The following is a 10,775-nucleotide window of genomic DNA, read 5'->3' on the forward strand; positions in this document are numbered from 1 at the left end:
CTACATTTTAGCAAGCAAAGGAATTCCTGTCCATTGGCTTACCAGTTCTCTGCATGAATTCTTCTTCTCTCTTCTATTGGCTCTTGATTTCTCACTTTGCATGATACTTAGTCCACAGTTTTTGTCCTTTTCTTGTCTTTTCCCTGGATAGGGAGAGCCTCAGTAACTGTCTGTGTTAGTTTTGTCTTCATCTCTGGTTTCTCTAAGGGTCTTTGTGGTTTAGAAATTCTGCCTTCTTGGTGTCCAGGTCTCAAAAATAGATTTCTCTGCCAGGTCTCTGACCACTGAAGTATGGCAGCCTTAAGCTTTTACTTTGTTTTTCTAACAAATGGCCATGGCCCAGAACTTGTCCATCATCCATTGTCTATTGCCCCCATTCAATCTCCTGCCAGCAGTTTCTCCCCACTGCTGGGTGGGCTCCTTTGTCAAGCACTAGAACTTGTTGGGTAAAAGGCCCAGTCCTGTTGCCTATTTTTCGTGGGGATGTGCAGGAGGGCATTGAGTCTTCCATGAGCAAATTGGCAGAGGACCCCAAGCTGGCTTGCAGTGTGGATGTGCTGGAGGGTAGGAAGGCTGTGCAGAGGGACCTGGGCAGGCTGGACCTCTGGGCCGAGCCCGTGGGCATGAGGTTCAAGAGTGCCTTTGGTGCCTTTGGGGCATCTGGCCACAAGAACCCCCTGCAGCTCCAGGCCGGGGGCAGAGGAGCTGCAAAGGGTCCCCGTGGGAGAGGCCCTGGGGGTGCTGGTGGACAGAGGCTGAACCTGAGCCAGCGGGTGCCCGGGTGGGCAAGAAGGCCAAGGGCAGGCTGGCCTGGATCAGAAAGAGTGTGGCAGCAGGAGCAGGGCAGTGATGCTTCTGCTGGACTGGGCACTGGTGAGGCCACAGCTGGAGTGCTGTGTCCAGCTCTGGGCCCCTCAATTCAGGGAGAACCTTGAGGGGCTGGAGTGGGTGGAGAGCAGGGCAATGGACCTGGGCAAGGGTCTGCAGTGCATGGCCTGTGAGGAGCAGCTGAGGGAGCTGGGCTTCTCCAACCTGGAGAAGAGGAGGCTCGGGGCTGACCTTCTCCCTGTCCACAACTTCCTGACAGGAGGCTGGAGCCAGGTGGGGGTCAGCCCCTTCTCCGAGGCAACAGGCAACAGGACAAGAGGACACAAGGACCTGCCTGTCAGGGGCTGTTTGTCAGGGACAGGAGCAGGACTTTTTGGAGAGAAACAGGGATTAGGTATTGAAATGGGCTGCCCAGGGAGGTGGTGGAGTCAGCGTCCCTGGAGGTGTTTAAGCAAAGACTGGCCATGGCACTGAGTGCCGTGGTCTGCTTGACGTGCTGGGGATGGGGCGTAGGCTGGACACCGGTTGATCTCACAAGTCTCTGCCAAGCTCAGGGACTCTGGGCTTCTGTGCCACCCCAGCCTTTGGGGACAGCGTGCTGGTGGCTCAGAGGCTCCGTCCTTGCCTTGCCTTGCCCATCTCCTGGCTGCCAGGCAAGGGCCTTGTGACATCACAGCCTCTGTGGAACAGCGCGGGGGCTGAAAACTGTCAGTGCTGCGTCCCCGTGCCCAGAGCCTGGGCAGAAGTCGGCTGGCAGGGACGGGCAGAGACTGTGCAGAGGTGTCAGCTCGTCCCGCAGCAGCACGATGCCCAGCCAGGGCATCTCCTGGCTCCTCAGGCTCTCGGTGCTCCTGCTCTTGCCTGGCCCACTCGAGCCTTGCAGCCGTGCCACAGGTGCCATTGCTGAGAACCGGGGTTTTCCTTGGATGGCCCCTTGCCAGAAAAGGCAGGAGAGGCTGGAGAGAGGGGAAGGAGGGGGGTCAGGCCGCTGGGATGGTGCCGGCGGGCCGTGAGCCCGAAGCCAGCAAGGCCTTGGGCCCACACGGTGTCAGGGGAGGACTGAGAGCCCCCAGGGAGGAGGAAAGCTGGGCAGGCCCCAAGGCTGCTGGGCCTCTTCTTTGCCAGCCCTTTGGCCAAGGCCCCGAGGCAGAGGTGGGGCTCAGCCCCTGCACAGCAATGGGGCACAGGCTGAACCCCAGGGACACCAGAGCCAGGCGGCCTGAGCTCTTCTTCCTGCAGCGTCTGCCTGGGGCAGCCCAGCCAGGCCTGAGTCTCTGCAGGAGAGGCCAAGCCCAGCCAGAGAGGGCTCAGCCCTCTGAGGCTGCACTCACTGCAAAGGGAACAAAACATTGGCACAGAGGACATCCTGCCCCCAAATGGAGAACTGGAAAGGTCAAGAATGAAAAAGTCACCCCACTCCATTCTTCAAATGTTTAGAGCTCTTTCCTAAAAGCATCCAGGACTCAGGTCACCCAATTTTCTCTCTGAGAAGGGTTTTTCCATGGTTCCCCTCAATTCTCAGGTTCAAAGTGGTCCCAGCACACTTTGGTGTGTGTTGGATGCTGTGTTGGGGTGCAGATGTCCCCCCAAAGCTCCCTCAGAACAGGGTGACACAAGAGGGGGGCACAAAGGGGTCCCCATTCCTGATCCATCCTGGAGCAACCACACTGGGGGCAACTGGGATCATACTGGGAGCAGCTGGGCCCCTGCTGGGCTCATACTGGGACCATCCTGGGAGTGACTGCAATACTACTGGGAGTATGAGAGAGGCACTGCAACCATACTGGGATCACTGGGATCAAACTAGATTTGTACTGCAAGTGTCTACAGGTTTCTGGGGCCATACTGGCACACATACTGGTCACATACTGAGATCATCCTGGGAGCAACTGGGACCATGCAGGGGCAAATGGCCTCCTCCAGGCAGTGACTGAAAGTGCCTGGGGCCATACTGGACTCAGACTGGGAGTCCCTGAGAGGGAAAGGAACCATCCTGGGGGGGACTGGGAGCAACTGGGACCACCTTGAGGGCAACTGGGATCCTCTTGGGAGTGACTGGAAGTGACTGGGCCAGCAGCCGCTGCTGGCGGGGCCCGGCAGGCCTTGGCTGGGGGGAGCCGGGCGGCCTCTGCGCGTCCCGCGCTGGGGAGGGGACAGGAGAGGCAGCACAGTCAGGGCAGGGCTGCCTTGAGTCAATCCTCTGCTGCTTTACAATCTCCTCCAAATTCTTTGGATTTCTTTGGGGGAACTTTGTTCAACTCAGCTCTGTGCTGCTCAGTGAGAGCACTTTCCTTGACCGGGCAGGAATTCTCACCCTCCCCATTGCTCTGAGCCTGAACCCTGGACAGCTCTGAGGTCCCAAAGGGCTCCCTGTGCCCCAGGGCAGACTCAGGAGAGCTGCTCTGCCCACAAGTGACCTGCTGCTCAGCACACAGGTTCCCTGTGCTATTTGCACCTCTCTGTTGCTGGATGATCCACTTCAAAGTTAAACCTGCAGTTAGTTTTTGTTTTCTCCTGTCAAGTCTTCTGATAAAGCAGTGAACTTGGCCTTGGAGGGAGAGCTTCTGTGTAAACTGTTTTAATTGGTCTGTTGTGACTGGTCAATTGCTCGTCAGGGGCAGTTGGAGGACAAAGCAATGAGGTGATGAAGTAAACCCCTAGCCTCAATTGGAAAGACCCCCCCCAAATCACTGTGCCTGTGTGGGGGACTTTCCAAAGTGCTCACGCAGGCACAGGAGGGGTTCACTTACATAACCAAGGGGGTGGGATTGAGAGCCCTGACGGGGTGGTGCTGGCCACACCTCTCCGGGGCAGGTGCTCTCAAAAAACTTTATAAAAGCAGAGACGCTTCTTGAGGGGTCGCCGGCTCTTCACGACGGACCAAGTTGCTTTTAGCGGGGACACCTGCTGAAGTGGGAGCCTGCCAGCCCTCCGGAACACACAGCTGCTATAAAGAAGCTTTATTACTGGGTAGAGTGGGTAAGACCTTCTTACAGGTGACACCTGAGTGAGTAGGGTGTCGAGCTATCCTTCTTGGGTCTTTTGGTGCACTTTTTCCTTTGCCCCGAATCTTTTCCCTCAGGCGCCTGTTTTGTTTTCCCCCTTTTCCTTGTTTGCCACCTTTTCCTAATAAATAGCTATTATTTTTGCCAACTAGCAATGGTGTTTGGTTTATTCACGTTCCAGAATCTCTCGAACCTGTGTTTTTCCCGTGACTTAGTCCCTTTACTGTTACGCTGATGGAAACTGGAATGTTACTGGGGCATCTGGGAGTGACTGGGAAGGACTATGAGCATGCTGAGGGCTCTACTGGGATATACTGGGAGTGTCTGCAACCATGGTGGGGGTGACTGGGACCATACTGGGAGTGACTGGGACTACGTGAAGGGGAATTAGGACCAGGCTGGGGGCAACTGGAAGGAACTGTGAGTGACTGGATTTACAAGAGAAGCAACTGGGATTGAGTGGGACTGTCAGGAGGGAAGACCGGGATCATACTTGGAGTGACTGGATCTGTGCTAGGGGCAACTGGGAGCAACTGGGACCATGATGGGGACAACTGGGATCATACTGGGATCACAGTGGGAGAAGCTTGGCCCGTGATGGGAGCAACTGAGACCACACTGAGGGTGACTGGGGTCATACTGGGATCATAGCAGGAGTGAGTGGGATCATGCTGGAGGTGATTGGGATGATCCTGGGAGTAAATGGGAGTGCACTGGGGATGACTGGAAGTGGCTGTGAGCAACTGGGATCATGCTGGAAGCTTCTGGGGGCAACTGGGAATGAGTGGGACCACATGGAGGAAACTGGGGGCAACTGGGAGAGACCAGGAGTGACTGGGATCATCCTGGGACTGACTGGGCACTGAATCCAAAAAATCGGTCCGAGAAACTGCTCAGAGACTTTTTTCTCTTTAAGTTGCAAGGTATTTGTTTATTCAACGTTGGGAGCAAGCCAGCTCGCGCTGGACAAACTTGCTCCAAGGCTTCACACAAAATCAGCATTTTTATACAATCTTCAGCTGTGATTAAATGCATATTCAAGTGATTCCAACCTCTATCTCTGCATATTAATAATAGGCGGAGTATAGGTGGAGCTCAGGCGGGGCTTGGGGCGGTGCTTCTCTTGGCCCTCAATCCTGAGGGGACTTCCACTCTTCCTCCATGGCTCTGGGGGCTTCAACTCATCTTCCTCAGCTTGACCTTCCTTCTCTTCCATTGTTCTTGACCCGCTCACTGAAGCTTGGAAAAAGCCCTGGCTCCCGGCCTATTCCTCCTATTCCAATGTCTCCCTGATCCTGCTGTCTCTCTAATTTATCCCCTCTAGGCCTAGGACATGTTCCTGTACTATTCTCTGAAGCTTTGCTCCAGTCAGTAGAACAGAACGAGCACAGATGGTCTTGGCTGTTGGGAGCTTGTTAGCAGGCCCAAATTTCTTAGTGAACTCTTTTGGGCCTGGCCTCCTGTTTCACCAGGGACACAGCCCGGGCCCGGGTGTTCCCATTCCCATTCCACGGGTTTGCATTCCTGTTCCAGGTGTTCCCATCCCATTCTAGTTGTTCCCATCCCATTCCAGGTTTCCCCATTCCCATTCCAGGTGTTCCCATTCCAGGTGTCTCCATTCCCAGTTCTTGGCGTTCCCATTCCCATTCCTGGTGTCCCTATTTCTATTCCAGGTGTCTCCATTCCAATTCCAGGTGTTCCCATTCCAGGTCTCTCCGTTCCAATTCCAGGTGTTCCCATTCCCATTCCTGGTGTCCCTATTTCTATTCCAGGTGTCTCCATTCCCATTCCAGGTGTTCCCATTCCAGGTGTCTCCATTTCAATTCCAGGTGTTCCCATTTCCATTCCTGGTGTCCCCATTTCCATTCCAGGTGTTCCCATTCCCATTCCAGGTGTTCCCTTCCCATTCCACGTGTCCCCATTCCCATTCCTTCTGCCCCCATTCCCATTCCTAGTGTCCCCAGTCTGCTCCCAATGTCCCCATTCCCATTCCAGGTGTTCCCATTTCCATTCCTGGTGTTTCCATCCCATTGCTATTGTCCCCATCCCATTCCTGATGTCCCCATTCCCATTCCAGGCATTCTCATTCCCATTCCAGGTGTTCCCATTCCCATTCCACATGTTCCAATTCCCTTTCCAGGTGTTCAATCCCATTTTAGGTGTCCCCATTCCCATTCCTATTGTCCCTCCTCCCGTTCCTGGTGTTCCCATCCCACTTCTGTTTTCCCCATTCCCAGTTCTTGGTGTTCCCATTCCAGGTGTCTCCATTCCCATTCCTATTGTCCCCATTCCCATTCCAGGTTTTCCCATCCCACCTCTGTTTTCCCTATTCCCATTCCAGGTGCCCCCATTCCAATCCCAGGTGTTCCCATTCCCATTCCTGGTGTCCCCAACCTGCTCCCAATGTTCCCATTCCCAATGTTCCCATTCCCAGCCCAGGTGACCCCATTCCCATTCCTGATGTCCCCATTCCCATTCCAGGTGTTCCCATTCCAGGTGTCTCCATTCCCATTCCAGGTGTTCCCATTCCAGGTGTCTCCATTTCAATTCCAGGTGTTCCCATTTCCATTCCAGGTGTTCCCATTCCCATTCCTGGTGTCCCCATTTCCATTCCAGGTGTCTCCATTCCCATTCCAGGTGTTCCCATTCCAGGTGTCTCCATTTCCATTCCAGGTGTTCCCATTCCCATTCCAGGTGTTCCCTTCCCATTCCACGTGTCCCCACTCCCATTATTGCTGCCCCCTTTCCCATTCCTAGTGTCCCCAGTCTGCTCCCAATGTCCCCATTCCCATTCCAGGTGTTCCCATTTCCATTCCTGGTGTTCCCATCCCATTGCTATTGTCCCCATCCCATTCTTTATGTCCCCATTCCCATTCCAGGCATTCTCATTCCCTTTCCAGGTGTTCCATCCCATTCCAGGTGTCACCGCTGACATTTCCCCTGCTGGTTTACCATTAAACCAGCACACCAGGTCTGTGCCCAACGGGGGTCCCTGTGGATCATCCAACGCGGGTCCTCCCATGGCTGATGGAGTTGGAGCAGCGGCCGAAGCTCTTCCCGCAGTCGGGGCACTCGGGGCTTCTCTTACCGGTGGGTCCGTTGGTGGGAGGTCAAGGAAGAGCTCTGCGTGAAGCTCTTCCCACACTCCCCACAGTGGAAGGGCCTCTCCCTGATGTGGAGGCGACGGTGGGTGTAGAGGGTGGAGCTGTCCCACATTCCCTACACGTGTAGGGCTGTTCCCCAGTGTGGATGTGCTGGTGGCTGAGCAGCTTGGTGCTTGTGCTGAAGCTCTTCCCGCATTCCAAGCACTTGTAGGGCCATTCCCTGGGGTGGATGCAACGGTGTTTGCAAAGGCTGGAGCTGTCCCTGAAGCTCTTCCCACACTCCGCACACGTGTAGGGCCTTCCCCACTGTGGATCATCTGGTGTCGGAGCAGGTTGGAGCTCTTCCTGAAGCTCTTCCCACATTCCCCACACGTGTAGGGCTGTTCCCCACTGTGGATGCGACGGTGGTTGTGGAAGGTGGAGCTCTGACTGAAGCTCTTCCCACACTCCTCACACGTGTAGGGACGTTCCCCAGTGTGGATGCGACGGTGCTTGCGGAGGTTGGAGTTGTCACTGAAGCTCTTCCCACACTCCCCACACGTGTAGGGCCGTTCCCCAGTGTGGATGAGCTGGTGCCTCAGGAGGGTGGTTCTGTGGCTGAAGCTCTTCCCACATTCCAAACACCTGAAGGGCTTTTTCCTGCTGGGAGGCTGCTCAGAGACCACCAGCTCGCAGCTCCGCCTCAAGCTCCGGCCGCCTTCCCGGCACACGCTGGCTCTTTCCTCCTCACAGCCCCCTGGGCTGGCTTTGCAGCCCCTCCTGCGGGGGCATCTCCGGCCCTTTTCCTCCCCGCTGCCTTCCTGCGCCGGGGAGCCCTTCAAAACGGCCTCTCCCACCAGGCTCTGCCGCCGGGATTTGTCCTCCGCGCTCTCCGGCCTCACCTCGGGGCCTGGGGCAGGAAGCAACAAGGACAGGCAGGGGATTTGCCTCCGGCCCACAGGGAAGCCCAAGGACATCCCCCCAACTCCGGCCCCGGCAGGACGGCCACAAAAGACCGACCCAAAGGGGCACTGACTTCCTCCTCACCTGCCTGGGGGGCCCGCGGCATCTTCCTCTTCCTCGCAGCCTCCTCCTCCATCTGCCCAAGCTTTGGGAAGCAGAAATCCTGATGGGGAGGGAGAAAAAGGAGGTGAGTGTGTTGCCCAAGTCCATCTCTGGAACTCACCAGGCATCCTGTGCCCCTGAAAACCTCCAAAACACCAACATTCAGCCCAGAAAAAAACAAAACAACAGGATTTGGGAAAAAAACCCCACACAAACTCCCCGCAAATTTGCAAAAGATCAGGAGTCAGCAAAAAAAATACTCCAAAATATGAACATTCAGCTCAAAAAAACCGTTCCAGAAGTTTCCCCTCTCTCCTCTTCGCACCTTTACCTTCTGGGCTCTCCCCTCTCTGGGCTGCTGGGGGTCCCGCTTAGGGATGCCGGGGCTTTTGGGGGTCCCAGGGGACCCTTCTCCCGTCACTCTCTGCTTCAGGGTGCTGGGTTCCCACACGTTCTCCCTCTCCGCCTTCTCCACTTTCTTGGCCTGGAGATCCCAGGGGTCCCCACTGCCCAGGCTCCCCCTTCTCCGGGACCCCCTTGCAGCCTCCTGGGGCTCCTCCCTCTCCCTGCTCCCCCCTCCAGCATTCCGGGGGTCCCCCAGCTCCGGGATCGCCCCTCTCCGCTCTCCCCACTCTGCGGCTACCGGGGTTCCCCCCCGGCTCTCACGGGGGGCCCCCAAACCGCTCTCCCCCCCCCCCGCCATTGCCGAGCGACCGCCAGGACCTTTTGGCTGCTCTTCTTTGTGCTCCCGCTCGGCTCCTCCCTCGGCTGGGTCGCCGCTTTTGGCGGGTTTCCTCCTCCGGGATCCGCCCCCTGCAGCCCTTCCCCCCCTGGCCCAGCCCCCTTGGGCGCCCCTTGGGCCCCCCTTGGGCCCCCCTTGGGCCCCCCTTGCCCAATAAGTCTGATTATACAGACAAGCAATTGGTTTTAATCCACAAAACCCAAATGTAGAACCCAGCACCCTGGGCCATGAGCAAAGTGGTGTTCCTTGGCCCCCCCCCCCAAGTCCAAAGTAAAGGGAGAGGAGAAAAAAACCTGCTGGTGGGAGAGCTGTTGCAGTCTGGTCAAAAGTGGGGATTGCAGTCCAGTTGAGGGGGGTGGTCTCAGGCTGGTTGAGAGCGGTGAGCTGCAGTCCTCCTCTGGATCCCACGAGTGGTAAAAAGGTTCTGAAACTCCAGGTTTATATATTCTCCAGTTCAGGCAGGAATGCCCAGTCCTCCCCTCAGAGCGGGAATTCCATAAAAGGATGCTTAGTTCTTCCCTCAGAGTGGGGAATTCCATAAAAGGATATGAGGATGCTCAGTCCATAAAAGGCTATGAGGGTGCTCAGGACATCCCCCCCACCTGGCAGGCGTCTCCTGACAACAGTTCCTGGGAAAATGGCATGGAAGGCCAGAGAATACACAGTTTTGGGCTACACCCATCCAGTGAGGAATCGTTCCCAGCTGTTCTAACTAGGACACTGTGTCCGTCATCGCTGCCATCATCATCATCATCGGCCTCGTGGGAGTCGGTGTCTGGAAGCTCCGATCCGGTAACTCCCGGGATGGGGGTCGGGAAGGGGCACGGATCCGCCCGGCAGCATTCCGGGGATCCTGTGCCACGGGTGCTGATCCCACTTTCTTTCCATAGGGAAGAGGGAGGGGAATGGATACAACCCCGCGCCCACCAGTGAGTCCCAGCAGCGTGTGTGGATCCAGATCCTCTGGGCAGGGATCCCAGGATGGATGCCGGGATTCCAGAGGGGAATGGGGGCCTAATGGCTGGAGTGGGATTGGAAGGGGATTCCAGCTCAGGGCAGGATTCCAGAGTGGGCTCAGGTGCAATTGGGGACTGGGATCAGGGCTGGATTCTGGAGTGGGATTGGCGTGGGATGGATGGAGTGGGATTGGGGTGGGATGGACGGAGCAGGATCAGGAGGGAATCCGGAGCAGTTCCTCCTCTCCCTGGGCTCCACAGCCGGCTCCATCCCCTGGGATGGGAACAGGGACATATTGACTCCTTTCCCCGCTCTCATCCCAGCAGGAATCACAGCCTGAGCAATCCCGGAGCTGGATCCACCCCTTCCCTCTCCCTGCGGAAAGGCAGGAGCTGCTGGCAGAGCTCATCCCGCTGCTCCCACCCACCCCGGCCCCCCTGCGACTCTTCCCGATGGATCAACTTCCTGCTTTTTCCCGTGTGAAACCCAGGACCACAATTATTCCTGAGGCTTTAATTTGGGTGTGAAAATCTCCTGCTTTGGGCAATAAATCCTGGCTCCCTCCTCTGGCATCCAGCAGTTCCTCTGTGGGAACCAGGAATAGGAATGGGGACAGGGGGGACTGGGATGGGGACATTGGGGACAGGGAGCAGGTTGGGGACAGCAGGAATGGGAATGGGAACTCCAGGAATGGGAATGGGGACATTGGGAGCAGGTTGGAGTCACCAGGAATGGGAATTGGGACACCGGGAATGGGAATGGGGACATGGGAGACCAGGATAGGGATAGTGGGCACAGGAACGGGGACACTGGGAGCAGGTTGGCAGAGCAGGAAGTGGGAATGGGGACAGGGAAGGGAACCCCAGGAATTGGAATGGGGACAGGGATGGGAACCCCAGGAAGTGGGAATGGGGACAGGGATGGGAACGTATCTCTCCAGGAGTTGGTTCAATACAAAGGTCGGTCCCTGGCTCGAGGCCACGGGAAGCCCCTTCTTTGGGAATGTCTGGGAACCAGGTGTCAGAGGTTTGAAAAGAGGTGTTGGAATTGTTTCCCAGTGTCCCCCCCATTCCCATCTGTGTCTCCCGGGATGGG

Source organism: Pseudopipra pipra, chromosome W, assembly GCF_036250125.1.
Source record: "Pseudopipra pipra isolate bDixPip1 chromosome W, bDixPip1.hap1, whole genome shotgun sequence".
NCBI lineage: Eukaryota > Metazoa > Chordata > Aves > Passeriformes > Pipridae > Pseudopipra > Pseudopipra pipra.